The 26,072-nt window shown below is 42.2% G+C and overlaps 1 protein-coding gene across 3 annotated transcripts in view; it reads right to left on the reverse strand.

Annotated features, from left to right (window-relative positions):
- Positions 1–5,029, reverse strand: part of SMAD1 (SMAD family member 1) — a 49,973-nt gene extending 44,944 nt beyond the window's left edge. The window contains exon 1 of one of the 3 annotated variants that reach the window (XM_075500964.1): positions 4,909–5,029. The gene's annotated coding sequence lies outside the window, so the exon portion shown is untranslated. The other 2 variants (XM_075500966.1, XM_075500963.1) reach the window with 2 other exon arrangements.
- Positions 5,030–26,072: the final 21,043 nt, after the last annotated feature.

Here is a 26,072-nt window from a genome sequence, read left to right on the forward strand (position 1 = left end):
GGTTCATTCTGGAAAATGCTTTACATTCCTTGAAATCAGCCTGTTTATTTTATGAAACGTTTGGCTTCTCTATCCTGTTAAAAAACAAAGACACCCCCCCCACTCAAATACACACAAAACCAAAAAGCTTCTGTAATGCAAATTAACATTTGTCCTCAGAGGAGGATAGGGATCTTTGTGGCAGCCATTAGCAGCCAAGAGTGTCCTTCTCCTCACCCCTGAATCCACCCTCTGCAGAGCCCTTCACAAAAGGCCCAATCTAACATTTTCTCTGGTTATTTTGAATCTTGAAGAATAGCAACATTCTAATGGAAATTATACAACAGCCTGCAGGGATACAACTCTATCAATTAAAAAGTATCAATTTAAAATAACTTCTTTCCCATCCCAAGCAAATACCGCTGTTCGAACGTAAAAATCCTCTATGCTGTTCTGAAGTTATGCCATCGTAGCTTCAGCAAAATAGCTAGAGAAGTGCAAGATGCTTGCGCAGATGAGCCTTTAAGTCACCAGCACTTCAAGCCACGCTTGCCAATTTGGTGTTTATGTTTTGAACTCAAATCTTCTGTTCAGTAAACTTCAAAGGTAAACTTCTAGGAACTGCGTATCATCTTTATTAAGACTTGTATGCATTCAATTTTTTGAGACACTGCTATACACAGAAGACAGGCCAGTGGAAGAATACCATTCTGCAGCTACTAGAGGGAAACAAGTGAAGTTTTTATGGGCAGAACAGACCTTTCCCCACTCTGAAAGCACAACTGGGTGAGTTTGCCATCAAAACCTAAAGCAGAAATTAAAAAAAAAAAAGCCAAACCAAACCAAACCCCAAAAAACATTAGTAGAATCACTTCATTACCCATAAAGCAATTTGTGGAATCTGATTTTCATTTTCACAGATTTTATGGCTCTCTCTTCAATAAGGTAGTTTCATTTATTCATCTGCATTGACGCAGCAGAAGAGCGCTCCATATCCACATTTTATAAGACACTGCACCCAAAAGCGAGCTTTAATTCTTTTATCTGCCACTCAGCACCTTCGCTAAAGCATATGCTGTTGAGATGCAACTGAACCTGGAGACGAATAGATCTCTCGCCACGAGCGACCATTTATTTTCTCTGCTTCTCTTGTATCCCTCAAAATTACTTCTTTTGTTACATTTGTGACTAAAAATAAGAGATGTTTCTCTCTTGGCTGGGAGAAGCTCAGGAGATGCAGTGCAGAATTCACACCAATTCAGGTATGAAGAGTTGGTTTAACCACCAATACATGCAAAACCCTCAAATCACCAAGCAGCACACTGACTAGTAGAAAGAAGAAAAAGGCGTTTTAGCAGGATTTTCCCAAAACACTTCATAGTGATTTTATCGGCAGAAACAGCAAGACCCAAGATGTTTAGTATGTAATGTTTTACTACCTGCGGCATGCTAGTTTCTAAGCTACTTAGAGCAGAAACATGAATCCGAAGCCACAGTTGCCTTCACTAAGAGAAGTGGAGTGACCTAAGCCAACCCATATTCAAAAATACAGTCTCTGTTCTAAAATAAGTTTGGTCATATAGTTCAAGATATGCTTAAGATGCTCAGTCTTATACAAGAACTTGGATCTGCAGGAACATTTCAATAGGCAGTTAAAAACTTTAGTAGGATAAAAATACTAGGAAAAAAAAAAAACCAAACAATTTGCTTGTTTGCCTGTTTGTCCCTTTGATATCTGATAGCACAGTCTGCAGGTAAAGTCTAGCTGATTTTGAGGCCTGAAAAAGGATATATAAAATTTGGAGATATTCACTCACAACCACTTCCCCCCCCACACACCTCCAAGCTGCACATGCCTTCATCTGTTTCCGTTGCTAGAAAGAGGTTAAGAGTCAACCTAAATTGGCCCTGTGAAGAATAAATGCTGAACCAAAAGCTTTAATTTCAACTACTCTTTGCATAACTTAAATAATAAACATGGTGCTCTATTTGATTCTTAAACCACCCATATCTGAAGCACAATGGGACATGTCACAGACACTTGCTTTGCTGCCCTCATAATATGGTTTAATTATGATGACTGAACTAACGGGCTCACATCATAGACTTTTACAGGTTGACCCCGTGTCATCCTGATGTATCATTTTGCACCAGTTCAGTGCTGTAAATCAATTTAAGATCTCCAGCAGGTTGAAAAGGCTGGTAATGATGCTTTCTCTGCAGTCTCTGGGGACTCCACATTATACACAACTTACATTATTTATAAAGCTGAGATGATGCCTCCATTAGGCTTGTAAGACTACTCAAATGAGCTTTTATTTTACACACACAACTTCGGCTTCACAGAGCCGCACACTGGCTATATGTAATACGCAGTGCATTCATGCTTCAATTTAAAAAAAAAAAATCACAACCCCTTCATTTTTTAAAATTAAATCTTTATACCAAGGAAAAAAACTCATAATTTAATCTGGATAATTTCCCAGTAATCAGAAACTCAAGTAGCACTTTTATTAACCTTTGTATTGCTTTTCTTTATGTTCAACTCTCTATTCTGTGTTCAAACTACAGAGGAAAAGCAAACACTAAACTCAACAGCTTTCAAACATTTGATTTGATAGTTAATATTTATACAGAAACAGAAAGATCTCCATCTGTTTATTCGGTCACTTTTCTCAAATGTATGGGATCATCACATCTTCAAGGGTACAGAAAAAGGTAAGTTGAACAGGACAGAGTAGGAAAAAATGTATTTGATTACATACCCAATGGTTGATGGGGTCAAAACCAAAGCAAGGACAAACCCCCACCCTTAGGGTAACCTGATCATGCCTTGAAGTGATCCTCTCTGGTAGCTGTGGAAGGCTTCTGGATCACCCAAATCAAGGGAAATTTCTCTCAAGCACCTACTTACAGCCTGAAGTACATTGCAAGATTTCATCCCTAAGACCAGAGCAAGAACTTCAAAAAGGGCTAGATATCTTTCATTTTCATACCGATGCTCTTCCAGTCACAGTAAAGAAGTGAGCACTCAAAACTTGCACTAAAATCCAATGAGAACCTCTAAAAAGCTTCACAGCCCTGCTCCCTGGTTCAATGGGAAAATAAAATGAGTATTAATCAGTTGCAACTAACAAACTCATCCCCCATAATTCAGCAGAGTAATTACTGGCAAGTAAAAGAAAAAATTAAGTCAACGTTAACACCTCAGGTTCCCTCACATGATTTGCTCCTATTGTTTGACAGGACAAGGTGCAGACAGTTAGCCACGCAAAGACTAGCAGAATTACAGACACAAGCCTGCAATGAAAAGTGGTCTCTGTGGGCTGGGTTAGCTTCAGTTTTTAGTCTTATTCTTGAGTGCTGCTTAAAAACACATATAACTATTGGGGGAAAAAAAAATTAAAGTTTTCTCTTTTTGACTTCTCTGTGTGCAAAAGAGATGTGAACTATCAGCTATGACATGTTTGAAATACAGCTTTTTCCTAAGCATGTTAGTTTCAAGATGCCGTATCTTTAAACACTGACATCCATTAAACACTGACATGTTTCACGCAGTGATCTTTTCCATTTGCTTGTATCTGAAATACACATCTACTTTTACTCCTCCCCACCTGGATCCAACAATACTTCTCCTTCCCCAGATAAAACTGTTACCTTTTTTACATGCAGCGAGCATAATTTTTTCGTAAAATACACCAAAATAATGATTATTTTTCAGAATAAGCTCTAATTATTCAGATACTGTAAAAGCAAACTGTAAGGTCAGACCACATATCTTCTTCAGATTCATCTACTAACAAAAGAGCAAGCACAGCAACCCTTCCTCAGTCAGAACTCCCACTGACTTCAATTTATAAAAAAAAAAAAAAAAAAGTCAGGATTTGGCCCAGATCCTTTCGAATGCATGACTGAATATTTCCACACCAGTAAATTTTAATAAGCTTTAAAGATCTATATTCAGGATAAGATTATTTGGCTGTAGAGCCTGAGTATATGAAGAAACTGCACTGAGGAGGGGAAAATCTCATGCATCCAAACCTTCTAACAGGGAGGAGAAAAAAAAAATTAAGTGAACTTTCCTTGACCTCTAAGCACAGATTTGTCATTAAAGTAAAAAAAAAAAAGGGGGGGGAGAGGAAGGGGGCTGCGGAAAGAAAGAAAGGAAGGCGGGGGGGAAAGCCTTAAACGGACAGGGATACGGATCGGCCGAGGTGGGAGGCGAGAGGCTTTTCCCCCGCAAAAACAAAGGCGGGCACTTGCCCCGTCTGGCCGGGGCTCCGCCGCGTCCCCCCGCGGGGCGCACAATGGGGACGGGGCCGGGGCCGGGGCCGGGCGGCGGCTGCGGCGCGGCCCCGGCACCGGGTTCGCCGAGGAGGAGGGCGGCTTCCCGGCGGGGAAGGGCTCTCCCTCCCGCCGGGCCCGACGCGGCACCTACCCACAAACTTCGGGCCGGGAGCGGCCGGCGGGGAAGCGGCCCCGGGTCTCCCCCGGGCTGCCGGAGGGACGCCATCATGCCGGGGAGGAGAGGAGGAGAGCGGAGCTGCGCTCCCTTCGCGGCACGGAGGAGCCGCTCCCCGCGGCCCGGTCCCGCGCGGGGCCCCCGCACCCTGCCCCGGAGCCGGGGACCACCCGGGGGAGCTGGGGGTGGGGGGGGAAGGAGGGAGGAGGAGAAGGGGGGCGGCGCAGGCACGGCCGCCCGGCGGGGGCAGCGGGGAGAGGCGAGGGGACGCGAAGTTGTTACCGGCTGCCGGGCGGGTCTCCGCGCCGCCGGCGGGCAGCCCCGCGCTCCCGCTGCCTCCGCGCCTGGATTGATCTGGTCTCGCTGGCGTCAGGCAGTCGGAGCCGCCCAGCCGCCGCTCGCCCCGCTGCCAGCGCTGCTCACCGGCACACGCGCGCACACACACACACGCACACGCACTCACGCACCGGCCCGGCAAGGGATCCTCTCCAAATTACCGCCCCCGCCGCGCGCGGCTGGGGCCGCCGGGCCCCGCTAGGAGCGCTGCGCCCGCCGCCGGCAAGCGGCCGCCCCGCGGGCGCGGCCCCGAGAGCGGGAGCGGGAGCGCGGCGAGGCGCGGGGGTGGCTTTACTCCCCGCCCCCCCCCCCCCCCCCCGCGGTGTCCGAGCCCCAAGGGCCCGGCCTGGGCCGCGTTTGCTCGGCCGCCCTCGGGGCTGGCGGAGGTTTAAAAGGCGCTTATGTAGCCGCTGGAGCGCGGCTGAGATGGTCCGGCAGCTGGGGTTTGGGGAAAGCTCCAAATGCTGGGAGACCGGCGATGAAAGTTAATTCCTGTAACGCTCTGACTGAGCTGGATTTCATCCTGCCTCTTGTGTACAGGCGATTCGCTCCCTGACTTAGTCTATTCTTAATATTGAAGTAATTGCTGTAATACCTTCCAGTAACAGCCCGCTCTCTATCCCCAGGTACTTTACATGTGGACCTCATCCTGGCCGTAGTACTGTTGCAGTTACTTCTAATTTAAGCAAGTAAACCTCTTCAAGTGCATGAGGCTTCTTGTGCAATCAGATATATAGTAATGAAGTCTCGCCCCTACAGCCCTCTGAAATGAACTTGAACTCTATTTGAATCTGCAAGTGTCTGCTCGAACACGGATCTAACTGAAAGTTTGCAGCCCACTTGAAGAACAATAAGTCTCTCTCGCCTACTGTGTTTACAGGAATCTTTACAGCACTCAGATGAGCATAGCGCAAGTAGGATTGAACTGAAACTGATTGTTTAACAAATACTTTGGCTTTTACCCAGTCATCATTCCTGGAAGGAGATATGAAGTAACAAGTGCAAGATGTTTCTACATGGCAAAATATTACGATACACCTATACTGGTATAATTACATCTCTATACTTATGCCAGTAAATTTTCACGTGTTTATGAAGTTCTAGGGATGGTATTAACCTCATTTTAGAACCCAGCAAAACTGAGGCCCAGAGAAGTTAAAGCCCCAAGAGTTCTACCAAATGAACAGTAGTCCTGGACTTACCCACTTGCCCACCCAGGGTCTGAAGACACAGAACTGGAATGGCTTGCCCCAGGTCACAGAAGGAGCATGACAGCAGCAGTAAAAAATACCCAGTTTTATCGGCACTTCTTTCTAACTTCATAATCTAAAATTCTTACGTTTCTTTGTCATATAAATACTACATAAATTGCAAACAGGTAAATTGTACTACATTGTTAGGTAGCACGCTACAACAGAAGTGTAGTGAGGAACTCCTACCCAGAATGATGCCGTAATATTGATGGGGGAAGCCTGGAATAAACTTAGTATTTTACTACTTAAGTTTTGAATCTTGAATGATTCAAGATGAATGAACTTTGGTAATCAGCTTTAACTTGTATTTTGTGGTTGTACTGTACACAATTACAGTTAGCAAGTAAACTTTTCTTTTTACGTGCAATCACGCACAGATACAGTGCAGCACTGGGCTGCAGATGTAACTGGTAAAGGTTTATCTCAAGACAAACTAAAATGTCTTTAAATTGTGTCAATGTCAATACTTGCAAGCAAGGTACAGAAGAAAGATGAGACTGCTACTGGTTTTTGTACTGCTTAAATCAGTGCCTAAACCAGGGCCAAGTGTCCTGGGTCAAGAGTGGTGGATGCAGCGGTATTATCTGCTCCAAGAGCTTGGCAGTTTCGGTGATCCAGTCTCACACAGAGAAATACATGGAAAAGGCCTTACATGTGCCCGAGGTCTGCTCTGCTCTGCTCTGCTCTGCAGGCTGACTTGGCAGGACTGGGGTTGGTGGCAAGCTCCATTCGCTGGATCCTTGTTGCTCAAGTATCTATTCAGTGCATGATTCACACTAAACAGATATGACAAGAAGATAGTTAGGGAAGCACTGCAGTTTGTCAGGTGTCTTGTTAGAACCATGTTTTTACTGCTTTTGTTGTTGTTAGGGTTGACTGGTTGGTTTGCTTTGGCATGAGAGAATTAAATTATTTTCTACTTACACTGAGGCTTGGGGAGGATCACATTAATATGCTCCTTTACCTAAAAAGGGCTATAAAACAGCCTAGTATGGCCTTTTGCTGATGTTTAATAACCAGAACGGTTGTTCCAGAGAGAGCTGGTTAGAACTGGCTTCAGACAGATCAGTTGTGTGAGAAGACCTGAGGGCAAGCAGAAACAGTGTGCCATGGTCAAATCTGCCACAAGACTTCGCTGGCCGGGCTGTTTTGGTACACACTTGGTCAAAACTTCAAGTCTGCCACCCGCTTTAGGATGTTCAACTCACAGCTAACTGTCCAAATCCTGTGTGTGACTCATTATTCTGTGTGTGAGCAGTATCAGCAGTGTCTTTCTTGTACATTCACCACTTCCAACTCCATCACCTACTTTTAATATACCCTAATTAAACATCATTAGCATCTGCCTAGCTTTTCTGAATAACATGAGGAAACTGAAAAAAGGAGAGCAGAAGGGCACATACACCTGGGTATCTGGCTTGATGCCACTCCTACAACAGTCTTCCTCCTCTGCATTGGACTGAATAACTGTGCTATCTCAAGAGGCGACAGAGAACTTTTTTTTTTTCTCTTTTTACTCTGCAACTACATGATCATTCAGACTGGTGCAAGGAAAACAGGCCGTGAGGCTGGGGCAGTGAAGAAAGAGAAGAACCATCCCTTCTGTAAATAGCCTGACTTTTCATCAGATTAGGTGTACGATCCAATGACACCATCAGTCATAAGGCCTGTGAACCTGAATTTTAATGGAGTTGGGGCACTTACACAGATAAACTTCCAGTAAGATTCTCAAAGGAACCTTTAATCTCATAGACACTTTTTAACATCTCACCAAGCACCTGCCTAATCACCTTGAAAATCTGTGTCTCAGAAACAGCTTATCAGAAGGCAGAGTGCTAAAAGAGATTCATTGCGCTGCATATTTTATAGTAATATGTTATGTAACAAATATTGAAGAAATACTACTAATAATACCGCTACTACTACTATTAGCGTTCAATCTTCCTCTAAAATCAGAGTTTATATGCAGATTATGATTTAGTATTTCTTGTTAACCTCAGCCAGGCTTCATTATGCTTGAATAAGAGGTTCCAGGGATAGAGAGTGCCTTCTGGAGAGAGTTTAGCTCCAAACTGAGTAACTTTGCTTCATCTTTATGTACACCAGGTTTCTGCCAGAAAGTAGAGTTTCACAGATAATTAAATCGTATCAAACACAAAACTTATTATTTACATTAAAGTCACTGGAGTAATTTTCTTTTTAGCCATTACAGTATTGCCCTAATGTGGGAAAATACCAACGGTATTTTCAGAGAGAAGAGGCAGTTCTGTCAAGAAGAATAATAGCTTTCTAAGGATATTTATTTCATTATTTCCTTCTTTCCTGGGCTGGCTGGTAAAATTTATCAACGCTTATCCTTCATGGCTTGTCTGCTTCTTCTTTGAATAGGTGAGGTATTAAACAAGCCTCCCACCTCAGCATTATTAAAATAGGATATGCAGACTGTTTAGCAGCTACACAAATCTGTTCGGGAAAGATGCCTCAGGCAGAAGACAGCATGTGGGAGAAGGTAGGGAGTATTTTTAGAAGGTCATCATAACTGTGCAGAGCTGTGTATGGTTTTCCAAACCCATCTGGGTACAAGGACCTGTCTAGCCACAGTAGCACAGAGTTCATAGCTGATTTCCACTGTCGAGAAAGGCACTTGGGTTTGAGCTAGTTCGAATACTTCAGTCCTGCACTGCAGCACAAGTGGTATGGTGGTATGGGCTGACTGAACTGTGGTCTCCAGAGGCAGACTGAACGGGGCAGCAAAATGATAGCAGCGGCAGAGCTGCTCACCCAACACCCTGTCCCCATTAAAGAGGGCCCAGTGGCCCTCCTGTCCGCCCTCTTTACTGCCCACCTCCTCTGCTGGCAGCTGTGGGCAGCTGGGGTAAAGGGGCTGTCGGGGCTGCTCTCCTTCCCCTCCACCTCTCTCCCTTCCAACTTCCCAGCTCCCCAGCAGCAGAAGCGCAGCAGCCTCAGCAGCCCCAAGCACCTGCCGAAGGCTGACTGAGTGGGGCTGAGCACAGAGGCCCATCACCAGCACTTTAATGCAGATGCAGAATTATTGGGGTGGTGGTACCTTGAGCTGTTTAAGGAGGCTGGTGCTTGGGGGAACTGTTCTGGTGCCATCCTCACAAAAGTGATTTCTGCATCCCCCAGTGGAAGCCAAAGTAAGCTGGTTTATGCCAGAAGTTGATCTGTCCTCGTCCTTGAGTGCTAAGATTCAATTTTCCCTCACTGAAGAGAAGCTTTGAGCTGGCACTGTGTAGGTTACAAAGAAAGAGGAACTAAGTTGTGAAAGGCCTTGAAGACAGAAGTTGTGACATGAGGGCTCTCTATACTCCTGCTTTGGTGTGTGCACTCATTTTCTAGAATGAACCCTTCATGAATTTGTCTTTGTAGAGTCAAATGTCTACTTGGGGCCTGCCTTAGTTTCCTGACTCACTCTCATATGCAAAAGAACAAAGAACCCATTTCACTCTTAGAAGTTCTTCCTGAACTGGCCCACCATGGTTAAGTGGGATTTATATAGAATAAATGTGGAACTGATAATTTTACAAGGTTATTACGTGTATTTCCCTCTGTTACATTAAATAAGGCTTCTGCCATAAATCTATCTGCAGATGCCAGAAAGGTCTTTGATCAGGTTGAGTAGTCGTTCATCTTTTCCACCCTTGAGATGATGGGATTCAGACCAAAATTCATTACTTTCCTAAGATTAATGTACCCAGCTAAAGCTGCCAAGATCCTTATTAAAAGTTATGAATCCAAAAGGTTTGGGCCAAAACAAAGTACTAAGCAGGGCACTCCCTTATCTCCTTTATTGGTTGTTTTCTCTATAGACCCTGACATAAGGACTTGCTCCAGCAATATTATATTGCTGGTAAAGAAGGGAGGTTGAACTCTGTTCTGACGGCTAATCACATGCTGCCACGAAGCACAGTATTCCTGCCCACTGTACTGCACCAGTATTGTACTACCTAGGGAATTAAATTCTCCCTTTGGATCTTGCCTGCATCCATGTAGAAGCTTTTGAAGGTAGTTTCACTTTCTCCTGGCTATCACCTCAGCAAGAGATAATGGATTCCATGTAACCAAACATTATTGGTTCTTTTAAAATTAAATGTCTCTTCAGTCACTCAGCTTAAAAAATTTACATAACTGGAATAACGCAGCTGTATTACTGGTTTCTTGGAAGACACCGCTAAGATTAATCTTATCTCTCATTTTAATTACTGTTTTCACATTCTTACAGTCCTTGTCCCAGTTACATCTTGTTGCAAAAAACACCAGAGAATGATATATTAAAATTTAGTCAGACAGGTGGCAGATACAAAATTAAAGCTAATAACTCTATGAGAAAAGAAATCAAAGGTGGTTTGGCAATCCTGAGCTCTCACTACTTGGTCACTCGGTTGTGCTGGCTGTACACCCAGTGCACTCATGACCGGTGCCGTGTGAGTGGCTGTGTGTCACAGCTTGCTACGCAGGGCTAGGGAGTGCCACGGTCATGCAGTTGCACTAGCCTCCACGGGCTAAAGAAGCCTGGGGCAGAACTGGATTGTGGCGATGGGTGAAGGCAGGGCAAACCATGGTAATTGTCTGGATACAGGGCTCTATCTCCTTCTTTATAGCCAAAGAGAAGACAACTATATTACACCATTGGAAGACTAACAAAATCACACATATTGCATATAAATGCATCCCTTTACTTCCACGTTTTGATGATATTTTGTGACAAAGTACTAAGCCCATTTGATATAATGATTAAAAACATAAAAGAAAAAGGTGCCATGTCTTATTTTTATTCCCCATATAGATGGTATTTATCTTGAGTAATTTAGAAACCTCTTTTCAATTTTTCTAAACTGATGCAAGTCTAAGTCACGTTGCCCGAGTTCAGTGTCACTCTTGGCTGCGTAAGTCAGCAGTAAAGCAGTCCCACTCTTCCTCCTCCACAATGGCTACTCATCCCTAACCCCATGTCACCCACCCCCTTTGCGCTGGCACAGTTGTTGGTGCAGCTGTGAACTGACCAGGCCTAGGGAACTGATCTGGCTGGGAAAAACAAATGTTTCAGGGGCCAAGCTAATTTTTAATTTGGATCGGTTCCCTGATGTGGTTCATTGTGTGGTTGTCCAAATCCTTGTGCTGATCCTGTGCAGGGGCAGGACTGAGGTGGGAGAAAGGGCAAAACTTATCTTTTTGATAGAGTTGTTGGTTTCAGCCAGCTTAAAGCGGTTATGAACCTGTGGTAGACTTAGTGAGCTTTTTTTTAACCAAGGAAAAATACTTTCAGTTTGAGCACAACTGCAAACATGGTTTTAGAAGAACTACACTAAGCATAAGAGCAGAGCTCACTGGTGAATAACAGAAGGCTAGGAGAAAACATGATAGGACTGAGGAATTAATTGAGCTGGTGTGATCACCGCATATTAGAAAAGGCAGCTGTTGGGCACTGCATTATATGGTAAAAGGCAAAAAACCTATTGCCCTTCTGCTGTTCATGAACCAACAGAGGCCAAAGAATCACAAGGATCCCAACAAACGATCAATTATCAATTGACTCTTCAAAAGGCAGAATTGTGCTCACCTGCCTTAAAGAAGCCAAGACCTGGGCACTGGGTATGCCTGCATTCCCATGTTTTTTTCTTTCCTGTATTCTTCAATTCCAGAGTTTTCCTTTGCTCAAGGAGTGGAAGAAACTGAACTCCAGAGAGTAAGTAAATCAGTATTTAATTAGTCATCCCAAGGCAATGAATTCTTATTGAGTTCTCAATAACAGATAGCCCTGACAATAAATGTACATGTATTGTGTTAGTTTCCATTTGCACTTTGAGAAGGAAATTACCTTGTAGGTTTCAAACATCCCGGCAGTTACACAAAGTGTTGAAAAAGGTTGCCCACATGACAAGAGCATTTACACCAATTTTAAACTCCACTATTTTCTTGCTTGACCAAAAATAGCCACATTTTTGACAAACGAGTCTGAGCAGCTTTGAAAGCAACCCTCTCTACACTTAATATACTATTGCACAAATTGCATCTGTAAATCCTCACTAAAAGTAAAAATTGGAAAAAAAATTAAGTTAAACACTTAAAAGTTGCAACCGATCAAAATTACTGTTGCTGGTATAATCTTAGTTAAGTATTCAGTTTGGGTGCATCCTGACACCTGTCTTTCATTGTGTGCTCATATATGTTCCTTCCTAAAGACCCCAGTGAACAGAACAAATAGTGGTCAAATAATGGAGAGTGATTTTGTTTTCTCCCCAGGTTCATGCTGCAGCTAGCCATTATGAAAACTGTTTTTGCAATATTTAGTTGCAAAACTGAGACTTAACTGAGGCTGGCTTACAGCTCGTCTCTTGACACAAAATTCACCTTTCCTTTTGCTGCCAAATTTCATCTCTCTTCCTGAGTGGACAGGAGCACTAGAGCCTCTCAAAAAAGAGTTCTCTAATATTTTCAGCCCTGGCAAATCAACTATTAGTTATTCGTTATCCTGTTTTCAGAAATACTTGAACTGTTTCACTGACATTTTCTACACGTATTCTGCCTGAAGCACGCACCGAGGACAATTAATGTTTGATGAAGTTCTAAACACATAAAATCAATATAGTCTCAATGTAGGAAGTACTGGGCAACCTAAATTACAAGTGATGAAGATATTACTAATAATATAGTTTAAAGGAGCAAAGCATGCTACGCATATCCAGAGATTCTGCTGTTGTTGGAGGTGTTGGAGAGAAGGGAAAGGACTACATGGCTTACCAACACCTAGGAAAACAGTTTTCTAAATACCACAGTCAATGGCTCTTTGAAATGGGGGAGAAAAAAAAAACACAATGCAAAATTAAGGCACTCATTTGCCTCTTCAGACAATTAGGAATAAAGTAGTTTTCAGCATAAAGCATTTTATCTGGACGTCTAAAAGTATCATCTTTACAGACAAGGATCAAATGTTTAGTATGGACATCACCACAGAGGGCCCCCAGAAAACTGCAAATAGCAAGAGATAGCAACGCTGCCTTACTCTACCTGAAAACCTGCAATCTGAAAGTGGCCTTACAGTCAATGCACAGTTGGTCCAGCTTCTGCAAAGTCCAGTCGCACAGTATGTGAACCCTACAACCTGGAGCTGCTCATGTGCCGAAGGCCTTCAGCACCTAGAAGACAGCACTGATAGGCTGTATCACCCTGGTTAAGCAAAGCATACACTTGTCAGAGAGCAACCAGAGGGAGGAGTACAACAATTTATGGCCTGCAGTTAGACAGGCTTGCACTGTGATCTCATCAAATCTCGAACAAAATAGGTCAAGCTTGGTCAGTGTTCAGATGAGATACACTCTAGGGAAAACAGAGGTACTGTAAGAAACAGTTTAGGATTCGGATTTAGGATTCAGCTGACAAAACTGCTAAGGCACTGTCCCGGTTTTAGGCTAGATTCCCAGATGTCTGAGGTACCCAAAACAGGTCCCTGGTCTGTCATATAGAAGGGGCACTGTACTGCTGGAACCATACTTCTCATTTTTCAGATGAAAAATAAAATCACAGTCATGCCTTGTGATTAATTAAATAAATCATTCTTGTCTTTGCTGTGGACACGGCATTTTCAGAGGCAACATAAATGGAGAAAGGGAGCTTGTTTGGTTTCTATGATCCTGGTACAACATTCTAGCCCTCTCTGCAAAATCCCATTTTAAAGCTTTTCAATACTAGGGCATCAAAAGCAAGAAATTTAAATTCCTTTAAGACTGCAAGCATCATAAGAACTTTCTAGCAAGACATCTGCAAAATAAAGCAAATTATGTAATCTATTGCTTTACAGACACGTTCCTGTTCCTTTACATCCACATTTCCCATACATTCACACTCCCACTTACCAACCTTTACCTCAACTCATTTCCCCAGATGCTGTTCTAATGTGGTTTCATCCTTATGTTGATTTTAGGCTCTTTGGTTCAAATCCTGTATCTTTTTCTTTGCCTTCAAAACACAGTATGCATGTAGAATTTTATGTGTAACTATCATGCTCCAAAAAAACATATAAATTTTTATCTCCAAATAATTAAAGACAATGACAGCTATGCTTCTTGGGAAATTAAGTAGTCAGGATGTAACTAATCAAACTGAAATTTAGCCAGGACACTGAAATGACACCACTGGCTCAAGAGGAACATGCTCGTGAGGGTTCTGCTAATTGCAAGTGGTCAGGACTCTGCTCTCCTACCTCCTTCACAGTGTAACACCTCCTGCATGCTGTGTGGTGCAAGATGCTGCAGAGTGAACACTAAGGCCAAAATGAATTTATCAACCTCGCGTTCTCTCTATGATTGTATGGCTCAGATGTATCACTCTACAAAAGAATTAATTTCTAGATTTTTTTAGGCTGAAAAGCATCCACATATTATGTGCTTTGTTTTGATTTTTGTTTTTCTTTGCCTTATGGTCATTCATCTTTGACGAAAGTGAATCAGAGAAGCAATGCCTGCCTTATCGTTGATTTGTGGTGTATAATCATGTTAAAGACAGATCACTGGTCTCCTCCTTACTACAGTGCCATTTATAACTGACAATTATCCCTGCATGGTGCAGTTGTCATGATCTAGTGATTGTAAATGCTTGTTATCAGTGCAGAGCCAGCTAAATGCTGTGTGTTGTTTCTCTTTAAAGCTGATTTGATTTTCCAGAGCTGTCTGTCATCCCTGAAGTTTTCTCTAGTGCAGCTCAGTTCTCAATCTACACACAAGTGAGGTCCTTTTGACATGACGTGTGTGGGGCAGAATCTGTGTACTGCTCCCACTATAGGCAAGGACTATAGTCCAGAAAAAAGAACAGCAGCGTGTCTACACTGGGAAATCTCCAGCCATTGCGCTGCGTTGAAAGGACGCCCTACTAACGGCAGCGACAATGTGCAAATGCCAAAATAAAGGGCAAGGGGGGTTTGAATACAGTGGCATTGTCTACAGAAAGGAAATGTACCAAAACACTCTAGTTGGTTTTAAAATTAGCTGGAGAAGATGCAAACAGGTCTAAGTGTTAATGACCTCAGTTCTACAATATGCCGCTAATTAGTTCTACAATGAATAACTGGGAACAAAACAAGGAGTGACAGACTAGGTCAGCCAGTGGTTTGCAAAGCTCTTGTCTCGTCTTTCCTACTGGGGCCTGTATGTGATGATTCTTCATTGTGTCTACACTATCTTTTAATAGTAATCAGGAATTGCATTGTGTTATATGCTATACAAACATACACCAAAATACTGCACTTGCTCTTTAATCCTGTAAAGCATGGGAAGAGCAGCTCCTCCCCAGCTGATATTTGTGCAGCTCCTTCTGGTGGGCATGCACATGCCTTCATTTTTTCTCTGCCAACCATCTCCCTGCCTCCTGCTATCCTAACCCAGTAAGCCCCATATTTGTTTCTCCTCTGCCTCCTTCTGCAGCTTACATTGTGCCTATGCTCTATGATTACTTTTCTCCTCTGGGTATTTACCTCCCTGGTCTCACTCCTAACATTTTGTCCTCTCTCTCCCTCCTTCCCACATAATGAAGATCTCATTAATTTTTTCAAAGTAGTATCTTATTTACCCCATTTACATTTTAAATGTGTAAAAAACTGAAAATGCAATGGCCTTGAGTTCCCTATTCCTTCACTGAACAACGAAAATGTGACAATCTATCAATACGCTGCCTGTGTGTTGAGTGTGCCGGAGGACCCAAAATACCTGTTGGAGGATGCCTGCTCTACTCTGGTGGCTCCTACGAGAAGCAGATAACCATCAGAGTGCAGCAGTAATGCTCCGCTCACACCCCTTTGACACTACGGCTGAGAAACAGAAATGGCTGAAAGTAGCCTTAAGCATGTTAGTAAACCCACTGCTCCTGAGAGCAGCAGTCTGGTCCCTCGTATAACTTCAATAGCATGCATGTCAGGAGGCAAAGAACATTATCCGCTGCATTTTTTTCTGCAAGTTAACTATTTCTTCTTAGAGCGATGCACATATATATAGTTTGGTGAAGGAAGATTTCTGGAAGCCTTGAATATTGTATCACTCCCAAATGCCTCACTCCTCCTTAAAATCCATCCGGCTTCCTCAGACCCCATAGGATCTGTACTTTGAGGATTCCTAGATACGTTATACATTTCTGTATCCACAGCAATTGCACAGACCCCCAATTCAGCTTAACATATGTCACAAGCAGTCAGTCAACACTAAGAAACTGCTCTGAAACACTATCAGTTTGCCGAGAAGACTGTTGCATACAGCTCCCACAGTGCCAAGCTATCCGGAATCCTTTTGTAGTATTCTTGCTAGGATTTGCCATTTGTGTGTGTGTCTTGGAGGGGGGTGTGTCTTTTTTGCCTTTTAAAACTCATCAGCCCAGTGGCTACCACGAACACAAATGCCGCAAAAAGGATATTACAATCACTGTAAGTTATTACATCACTGGGGATCTGGCGAATGTTAGATCAATGTCCTTACATTAATAAAATGGATGGCTAAACATCACGAATGTAGACCACTCCACCAACATATATTATCAAGGTATACAAGCTATCAAGAAGAAAGTACCCTGCAGGTATGCAGGTGTTGCTTATGCAGGGGTGGGGCACAGCTCAGCAACAACATTTAGAAAAGGAGGCCAAGGCTTTTAAAGGGACCATGCTCCACTTACCAGTAAAACAACAAAACCCAGTAGTTAAGAAGTCAATTTTTTTTCCATTAAAGGGCTTGCCATATGTAGGAATGCTGTAGTTCTCTTCACATCTTTAGTCTTCATTTCATTCATGATAAATGGTTTAATCACCAGGTACACATTTACCAAGCAGTGGGTAGCTAGGAGGACTTAAGCCGTTTCATCTGGCTGGGCCAGCGGAGTGTGCATTACATAGCTTTCCTCCCATCCCCATTTAGATTAGCACTGTGTCCCCCCCCCTCATATTTTATTAACAGTTAGAAAAAATGCCAGCTTAATTCTCACCTATTGCATGCATATGCATACAGAGGCATACATGCAGCAAACACCTTGACGACAGAACTTTCTTCCTCTTTATTGTAAAGAAAGTGATGTTAGCCTCCTAGCATTAACATGTATGAAAGTAGACTCGGTTACGCACTGTTACCAGCAGATCTTGTGAACCCAGAGCCTTGCTTTCAGCAAGACAGACATGATAAAATCTTTCCTCTTTCTTCAATAACATGACTAATAAATGTAGAAATTCCCTTGTCCTCTCTCCCTTTGCCAATATCTGTCTTATCTCTGGTTCTTCCTTAGACATAATTTCAAACATGAAAGACATGTCTATACTATGAACAGGCAACCCTAATTCTGGCATGAGATCCATGGCACACTGCAGTTTAGTGCTAGAGAGCTAGAGCTTAAGATCTGGCATCTGCAAAACATGGTAACTGGAATTTCTGCTGCTGACTCTGCTTGCCTAGTGAGATACTGCGCCTGGGGTTAGCATGCTCTGTCTTGTGAAGGCAACACAGGCTCCACTTCAGATTTCTTTCCAAAGCAGGTGCACAGCTGAAAAAACGTGGCAAGCATTTATGAAATGGGTTTGCCATTAAACACTATATCCCACAAGTAAGGGGGGTACCATCCTGAAGCCTTCCTGGAATTTTGGCAGCATTTCCGAGAGATCATCTGCAAATTACTAGAGATGGGTATTATGTGTATGCTGTAGGCAATAAATAAGAGTGATTTTAAGGGGCAGCGTATATTGACAAAGTTAACACCTCTAAGAATAGAATACAACCACTGGCATAAGCAGTAGAGATGCACTAATAAAACTGAGGAGGACCTAGGGAGTGTCTTTAAAGTATATCTAATAGCAAAAATACTAGTTTAAACAACAAAGTCCAAAGAATGCAAAAGGCTACAACCATACTAAACCCATTCGGTTAACTTGCTAGTTTATTGTATCCAAAGATCACAGTAACTATACCTTAACTTGAGCACCCGGAATACTCCCAAACTCCTGGAATGTACATCCCAGCTACATTACTGCCTCATATCAGAGTGAGACATACGCATTCATCAGGCTCCCACTTTGTCTTTCACTGTAGAGAGAGAAACAGAGGCACATTAGCTGAGAGGGAACCATGGCATGCTTTGGCCAGGCCTCTGGTCTAGAAGGCTGGGAGACCAAGAGCACGATTGTCATTCAAACCATTTGTACTTCAGCAACTTTTATTTACTATTTGCTCAATGCCACATGACAGCTTTCTATCAAGGGAATATTTAAAAGTTAAGCTAACTGAAGTTGGTGTTTCTTAAGACCTGACTCTAATTCAGTGGGAATCAATGGGAATTGTTCCAGTGACTTTTACAGAGATCAGATCCTTTAGAATTGCTGGATATCTCAATTTTAGAGCTATGCTATCTTTTTTCAAGATAACGTAGAGCTTTCTCAGGGGTGACATTTTCATTTCAAAAAAAGTAAATACTTTGGGTTTGTGTATTGACAACCCAAACCAAAATAACTGTACTCCCTGAATTATAAAAGATAACAGTCTACTTGTATTTTGCCCCCAGATCTGAATTTTGCAAAAGCAAGCTTTTTTTTTTTTCCTGCGACCTATGTTTTTCCTATGACTTTTTCTTTTAATTTCCAGTGCAAGTGGCTACAAGGAAAAAAAAAATCCTCTTGCGCTGCCTTATATGCAAACACTGAACCTTTGTGCATATGGAGGAAAACCTGCAGGCAAAATTGGTGAGTAGCAGAAATAAAATAGCTGCTTCCAAAACCAGGCATGAACACCACAATACTGTGTGTTGTGACACAAGTCATAGAATCATAGAATCACAGAATGGTTTGGGTTGGAAGGGACCATTAAAGTTCATCTAGTCCAACCCCCCTGCAAGAGCAGGGACATCTTCAATGAGATCAGGTTGCTCAGAGCCCCGTCCAACCTGACCTTGAATGTTTCCAGGGATGGGGCATCTACAATGTCTCTGGGCACCCTGTTCCAGTGTTTCACCACTCTCATCATAAAAAAATGTCTTCCTTATATCTAGTCTGAATCTACCCTCTTTTAGTTTAACCATTACCCCTTGTCCTATCACTACAGGCCCTACTAAAAAGTCTGTTCCCAGTCATGATCATGGGCCAATACTGAGATTCTCCAGTGAGGACCCTGGTATTTCTGTACCATGTGAGGGAAGAGTTAGGATATCTATTACACAGACAGGTGTTTTTCTCAGGGCATACATATTCATTTCTATGAAACAATAGCAAGGAGAACTGTAGTGTTGGTACCATTCTTAGCCTACTTCAATAGGTTATGACATTTCTTTTGCAGTTCTTTTCTGAACCTGAATCAATTCCTTTCCACATGTATTCCCCTTGCTCTACTCCCACAGTAAATAAGACCATTTGCTGGGATACTGTCCAAATGTGATAGATTCATTTGGCATTGGACAATGTGTATGTGAGGCAATCTTTTGTAGGTATATCTAAACAACATATTTTGTGCAGCTGACAATTTGCTCCTACTCATGCTCCAAGCTGACCTGAAGCCCTTCGGCTTCATTAGCATGGTGCTGAGCTGAAACTAGTACAAACTGCTAAAAGTGCCAAGTTAGGGCAGCTCTATAACTTTGTTGGCTGGTCGATAGCAAAAAGGCATATGCCTGCATGTACGATGCCATGTTTGAAGCCTTCCCATCGAAGGCCAGTGGCTTGTTCTTTTTCAACATCTTTTTCAACATCTCAACATCATTTCAACATCTTTTTCAACATCTTTTTCAACATGAAAAAAGTGGAAGGTCTCCTACTAAACTCAGAGGGATGCCAGAAGAGGCTTTAAGACTTCTGAATTACCTTTGCTAACCTAGAATCTTTTAAAAGATACTTTAAAAAATTAAAACTAATGTTCTCCTTTATGGGAAAGGCAGTTATCCAAGCCAAATGAGGTCAGTTTATAGTTTAAAAATAGCTTTTAAAACTGCATGGTTACCCAACCCACCTCAAATTTTAAAGCATTAGGCAACCATGTTGCCCTGCCGTGAATGACCACTAGCTAATGCCAATTGACTATAAAGCAGCACTTTATTTTGTACTATCTGTTTATATTATACAGAGTTCAACTGGTGGTTCTGCCAAACCTGGGGTCATAGCAGAGTGGGAATTTGGTAAGTTTTAGACAGATCAAAGGGAGGGGAAAAAAAGACATGAACATTCAGAATTTGGCGAGTGACAAAAGCAAACCAGAACTTTTTTCTGTTGATTGCGTTGCCCTTCTGAGCAGAAATAACAAGTTGAATGTAGAGAAGAAACTGTTTTTGCAAACTCTCATAGATGTAAGATATCGTAAAGCCTTGAAATTCTGCTGTCTTGAGACTTTTTTAACCTGTTGTTGCTTTTGTCTGTGAATTAAGACTACTTCCCTTGCCCAGGAAAAGCAAATACTGGGATCTGAATGCTTTACAACTATATGCTAGAAGAGGCCACAGATGGGGAAGCAGTTTGATCAATGTGGGAGGGATCAGCCCAAAATAACAGTAAGATATATTATACCATCAAAAAATTGCATGTCTGGCAGGAAAGTTTTGAGCATAAATTAATACTGACCTTAGCCAGAATAACTTGCTCTCTTCAACATCTGCAGCTGTGTAGTTACTAGGGAGATATCTGGCTTCAGATGCTTTTTCACATCTGTCTACTAAATCAGAGGTAGAAATACAAAAATCTAGCACAAAGGGACATTATATGGATTTGTGACACTCCCTGAGGGACGTGGGGTCTTTAAACTAACAAAGATATTACAATGGGACACAGGTATAATATTCTCTTTGTGACAGGTATAATATTGGTCTAACATTGTGCCTGTTCCATTGTGCAATGGAAAAACTATATTTTCCTCTGAGGAGCTCTCTGAAACTTCCAAACATGGGTAAACAGAACTACAGTATATGAGACAATAAGTTTGGCATACATGCATAAAACTTCATACTTCTGGGATGAGCAAAATGAATAAACTCAATTCATATTAATTGCCTTACAACACCATGTGTGAGTGAAAGCAACAGTGGGAACAGATTGAAAGAGGACAGAGAGACTCTCTCAGTTTAGCTCATACAGTATTTTTATCATTCTTCATAGTTTTCAACATTGCTAGCAACTTCCAAAGACTAAACTGTGAAGCTTTAATAGAAATGGCATGACAGGGTTATTCAACAGGAGTAACAACATTTTTCAGCATGTAGCATGTGAGTTAGTGAAATGAGTGGTATGTTGTATTTCCCCTGCCTGCATCATCTCAGGTTATGTTATGGTCCAGTCTAAATGACAAGGTGATGAAATTGCATAGGTGTAACATGCCTTTATTTCAGCAGCATGCATGACACAAAGTACTAAAATCCCTGAAGTATAACAGTCTTGAATAATACGGTTCTAAATCTTCAGGTGTCAGTGGGATATTCGTATGTTATTGCCCCATGCTTGCAAAATATGGGAGTTGTGCTTAAATTATGCTCTGAGCTTGTATAAAAAAACTCAACCAAATAAAAATGCAATAGCTTTTGCCCTCATTTCGAACAGTTGAACTTTTAATTTATAAAAATTTTGCATTCTTTTATATCTTTATAGTATCAAACTACATTTTAGGTTAAAAAAAGGGAGAAATTTCAAATGGGCAGTGCAAATTGATGCAATTGTAATTTACTAAGAGATTTAAGGACACAAAGCCATAAATACATAACCAAAATCAAACATGTATGCATGCACAGACATTAAAAAAAAAAGTCAACTTGCCAAAAGTCATTAGGCAAGGTGAAGAAATTCCGTGTGATTCCCTCTGGAGAGCCACCAATATAACTTGTACCTCACAGCAAGCAAATAATGTTTTCATACAGGGAGAAGAATAGAGAAGGGTATTGTGGACATAAGCTAAACAAAAGTAGTGGTGACAGATGTGAAAGGTAGTAGAGATATTCCTTACATGGCAGAAAACTATTTTCTATTGAATTTATTTTCTGCTGGATTAGCATAACGGAACAGCTCAGACAAATGTCAGCACTCGTGCAAAAGAAGGGCTGCAACAGCAAGATTGGTTTAGACAACTAAAAAAGGAGCCACTGCTTTGGATACTGTCTGATAAGCTAGAAGGGCTCCACTCAGAAGCAATGGTGGTCTCAGTCATGTGTCAAACATTCAGGTTCAGAGTGATTCTGGCAAAAGCTCAGGAGGAAGTTGCTTGGCCCGCACTATAACATCTGAATGGACAGTCTAAGGGCACTGGAAAACACAGGCAGGCAAGCGCACTGCTGCTGAGAACATAAAAACTTCAATCAGGGTGAGACCGCTCTATGGGGCAATGAAACAATCAGGAGCTGGTACAAATAGGAACTTGTACACCACACCATCCTGGCACCTTACTTGGCAAGCAGTGCTCAGCATTGCTCCATGGGCATAGCCTTCCAAAAATAAGCTTTTCAATGTACAAAAAGGCTACTGTATAGAGCTGGTGTCCTCAGTTCCAGAGAGGACAGGGAGTGGAAGTGCTTGGCAGCAGATGGCATGGCACAGCTAAATTCTCTAGAGCAAGCAGAGTCTGAAGGAATCTATCAGCTTTGTTCAAGGAAACCAGCATGCTGTTTGGACTGAGGATATGCTTTCTAAATAGCTCTAATACCATGCAGTGTTATTTTCATCATTATCATTAGTAATGTGGTAATATGAGCCTACCTCTCGATACTTCTTTCTTTAGTGAAAAAGTTCTTCTCTTCCTGCTTCTTTTAAGATAGTGGACCTTGCCCAAAGATGGTCTGTTCCTAAAGCATTTTATAGCATGCTAAAAATCTGTGTACATGGCCAACCTGGCTTAAGCTGATGTTAAGGATGAGGTCTGCTCATGGAATGAATACTTTGGATTTGGGCTTACTTGGCCCAAGTTTTGATTGACGTATAATAATCTCTTGCATCTCATTTTGTGATATGTATGGCTCCAGCTTTCATAAAATACATCTGTAAATTACCCTGAACTCATCTAGTCTGTGATTCCAAGGGTTAATTTGAAAACACAGACATTCAATTAATGGAGCAGATTACTTAGAGCAAGGGAATGCAGAAGCATGATTACTGCAGAAAAAAAATTACAAATCTAAAGTGAATTTAAATTTTAAAATTAATTTTCTTCATCCTTTTTCTCGACCCTTCTTTTTTTCCCCATGAACACTGAAGCTGCTCTTGTATACATGTATACAGATAGCAAATTTCAATGTCCTGCAGGAACGACAGCAGAAGCTTAATTTATTTTCACATCCAAGGATAGGTGTGACAGAAAAAAATACCTGCACATTAAAATAGTATACCTGGCCAATAACAGTCAACTAAACACTGGCATAAAACAAATAACAAAGAGCTTTATAAATGTGCATAAAATGTTGTAAAAAAATTTTTAGCATCAGAAGAAATAAACCAATGAAACATATAACCAGAAAAAGGCTACTGTAGTTGGTCTCATTTTTATGGTGAACTTTTCACTGAATTGCAGTAAAGAGCTTGTAATGTGGCAAAGTGAGGGTTTTTTCTCCAACCATAAATAGAAAAGTAGTTATCCTAAATACTTGTAAACAAGGCCACAGCTGGTGTGAGGTTTCCCTGAACATGGTGGCAGGCTTAGTGTATCACTGCTTCTGCTTGCACCCTCCGTGTCACCGCTTATTCTCTTTCTGACTGCAGCCCATCGGGACATCCCCGCAGGTTACAGCCCTACAGACATTTCTTTCAGGAGCCCGGCTGTTATCCCATTCCTCCTCCAACCCCACCACCTCATTCCTACTGTCTGCTGCCTCCTCAGTCACGTCATGACGACTCTTTGTGGGGTAGCTTATCAGGGCTATTTTTAAGAAAAATTGTGATTGTGTGCTCAGCTCTGCAGCCGATGCGTGGGCTACATTCATATCATCAGTCCAGCTTTTCCGTTTTTTCCTCTACACTCCTAAGTCTTGTGTAATCTAAAATTCAAGCTTTTAAACTTCAGCAATTACAGCCAACACTAAAACACATCCAACAACCTCTTAATATCTACAAAGTTCTTTCAAGTAAATCCAGCATTTCTTGAGAAGTTAAATCTGGTTGTTTTGTGATGATTTGGAACTGAAAACAGACAGCCTGGGTAACTGGAACTTAAAAATGCAAAATCGACGGCAACTCCAGTTTAGTTTTTGGCATCGTATTGTATTTGTCTCAGCAGTAATAACAGTTATTATGTTTTAAAATAAATATCTAGCAAACAAACTGGTCAGATGTACTTCAAAAAGTGAAAGTCAGTGTATTTTTTTCCACTTGTTTGACAAGGTGATTCATTTACACACTCCTTACTAAATCACAGGGTGATTTTAATAGGAGCAGAAATCTGGGATTGCCTGAGATGGATAACTGGGTCAAGTTACCCTTTGGAAGAAGTCAGCAAACAAAATGTGAAACAGAGAAATCCACTGCTTTTGCCTTTGAGCTTCATGCAAATATGCTCTGGAAACTCAGTACGTCTCATTTTCTAGGGCTCAACCACAGTACCAGGCCTCCAGGGATGTACTTTCACTAACACCTTAAGCAGTCACTGCTGCTTAAAAAAAACCCCACAGTCTTTCCCTCCACTCCCGTACTCCACTCCTTCATGCCCCCTTGCCACTCATCTGTAAAGGTGATCTTGGTTAAAGCTAAACAATGGTTTTGTTGGTTTGGCTTTGATGCCTGGCACAGTTCATCAGCTGGCTGTGCAAATGCTGGTGCTGGCACAAGGAGGGAGGTGGTGGGGAAGCAAAAAACAAGAGCCAGGTGAGACTGCAGCAGGGTTAGCTCTGGGCGCAGTTAGAAGATGCATCCGAGCCAATTTAATAGCTCGCTGCTGCCAAAAACATCAGTCCCACACCCTCCTTCCCTTCTCCTCTACACCTGTCTGCAGCTGTGGAGCCAGGTCTTTCTTCCTTGTGCAGCCCTGAAGCCCAAGTGACCTTGCAGTGAGCCAGCTCAGCTCATTAAACCATGGGACAACTGTTGTTGTATTTTAACTGCATGGGAGCTGGAATGGCTCACTGAAGGATCAGAGAAATAGCAGAACCAGGGCAGGAGAAGTGTAAGGAGTGCCTGGCCAGCAGCAGGGAGGCAGGTTGAGGGGGTGGACAGAAGAACTACCCCCTTTCAGCAGCAATGACCTGTTAGTTTGGCTCAGCTGGATCTTCTAACTTCACCCTTGCAGTGTTTTGGGCAGCAGTGCTGGCTTATGTCAGCTAAACGTGTTGTGAAACAACATCCTATGTCTCATTTCAGCCACATAGGTAAGCAAGACTTCAATGAGCAATTCACATACCTACAGTTAAGAATATGCTGATACACATTTTGCATTAAAGCCCTATCTGAGGAGCCACATATAATTTCATAGGAAGCCCAACAAATGGCCTTCAGAGAGGTTCACTGATCTGCATTTCAAAAATGTGGACCATTATGCCAGTAGTAGTACTCTCCTGAATGATAGCTTTAAGCACTTGTTATTGATTTAAATTTTGAACTAGTTTGTTTTGATTCAAAACATCATTACACCTACAACTTCATTTGTGTTGAGTTACTGTCCAAGCCTTCACATAAATTACTTCATCAGCTCGCCAGAGGTCCGAGGCTGTGGTTCCCCATGCAGACAATGGTGGCTGCAGGAACTCCCAGCAACCCCCTTCTGTTTGTCCTGACCTCATGCTCCTGCGTCCTGTCCCTTCAGCTTTGCCACTTTGTGGGGCTACACTGCAAAATGGATAACCAAACTCAGACACAATAAAAATATTCCAGCTACTCCCTTTTATTTTTTTGGGGAGGTAGTGCCTCAGGCTGTAGTTTCAGCAGTAATACTGGCTTATTGTATAGCCAAACACTGTAATTTCCCCCCTGCACACACACAGTTTATACTTGCCCACATTTCACTTATAGCACCCTTTCCCTTGCGTCAGTGTGCATGGCTGTGCTGGGAATGGGAATAAAGGACCTATCAAGCTGTAACGTAGTCTGGGAAAGAAAAAGAACTAAAGGCACTTAATTCCCTTTTCTG

Source organism: Mycteria americana, chromosome 4, assembly GCF_035582795.1.
Source record: "Mycteria americana isolate JAX WOST 10 ecotype Jacksonville Zoo and Gardens chromosome 4, USCA_MyAme_1.0, whole genome shotgun sequence".
Taxonomy (NCBI): Eukaryota; Metazoa; Chordata; class Aves; order Ciconiiformes; family Ciconiidae; genus Mycteria; species Mycteria americana.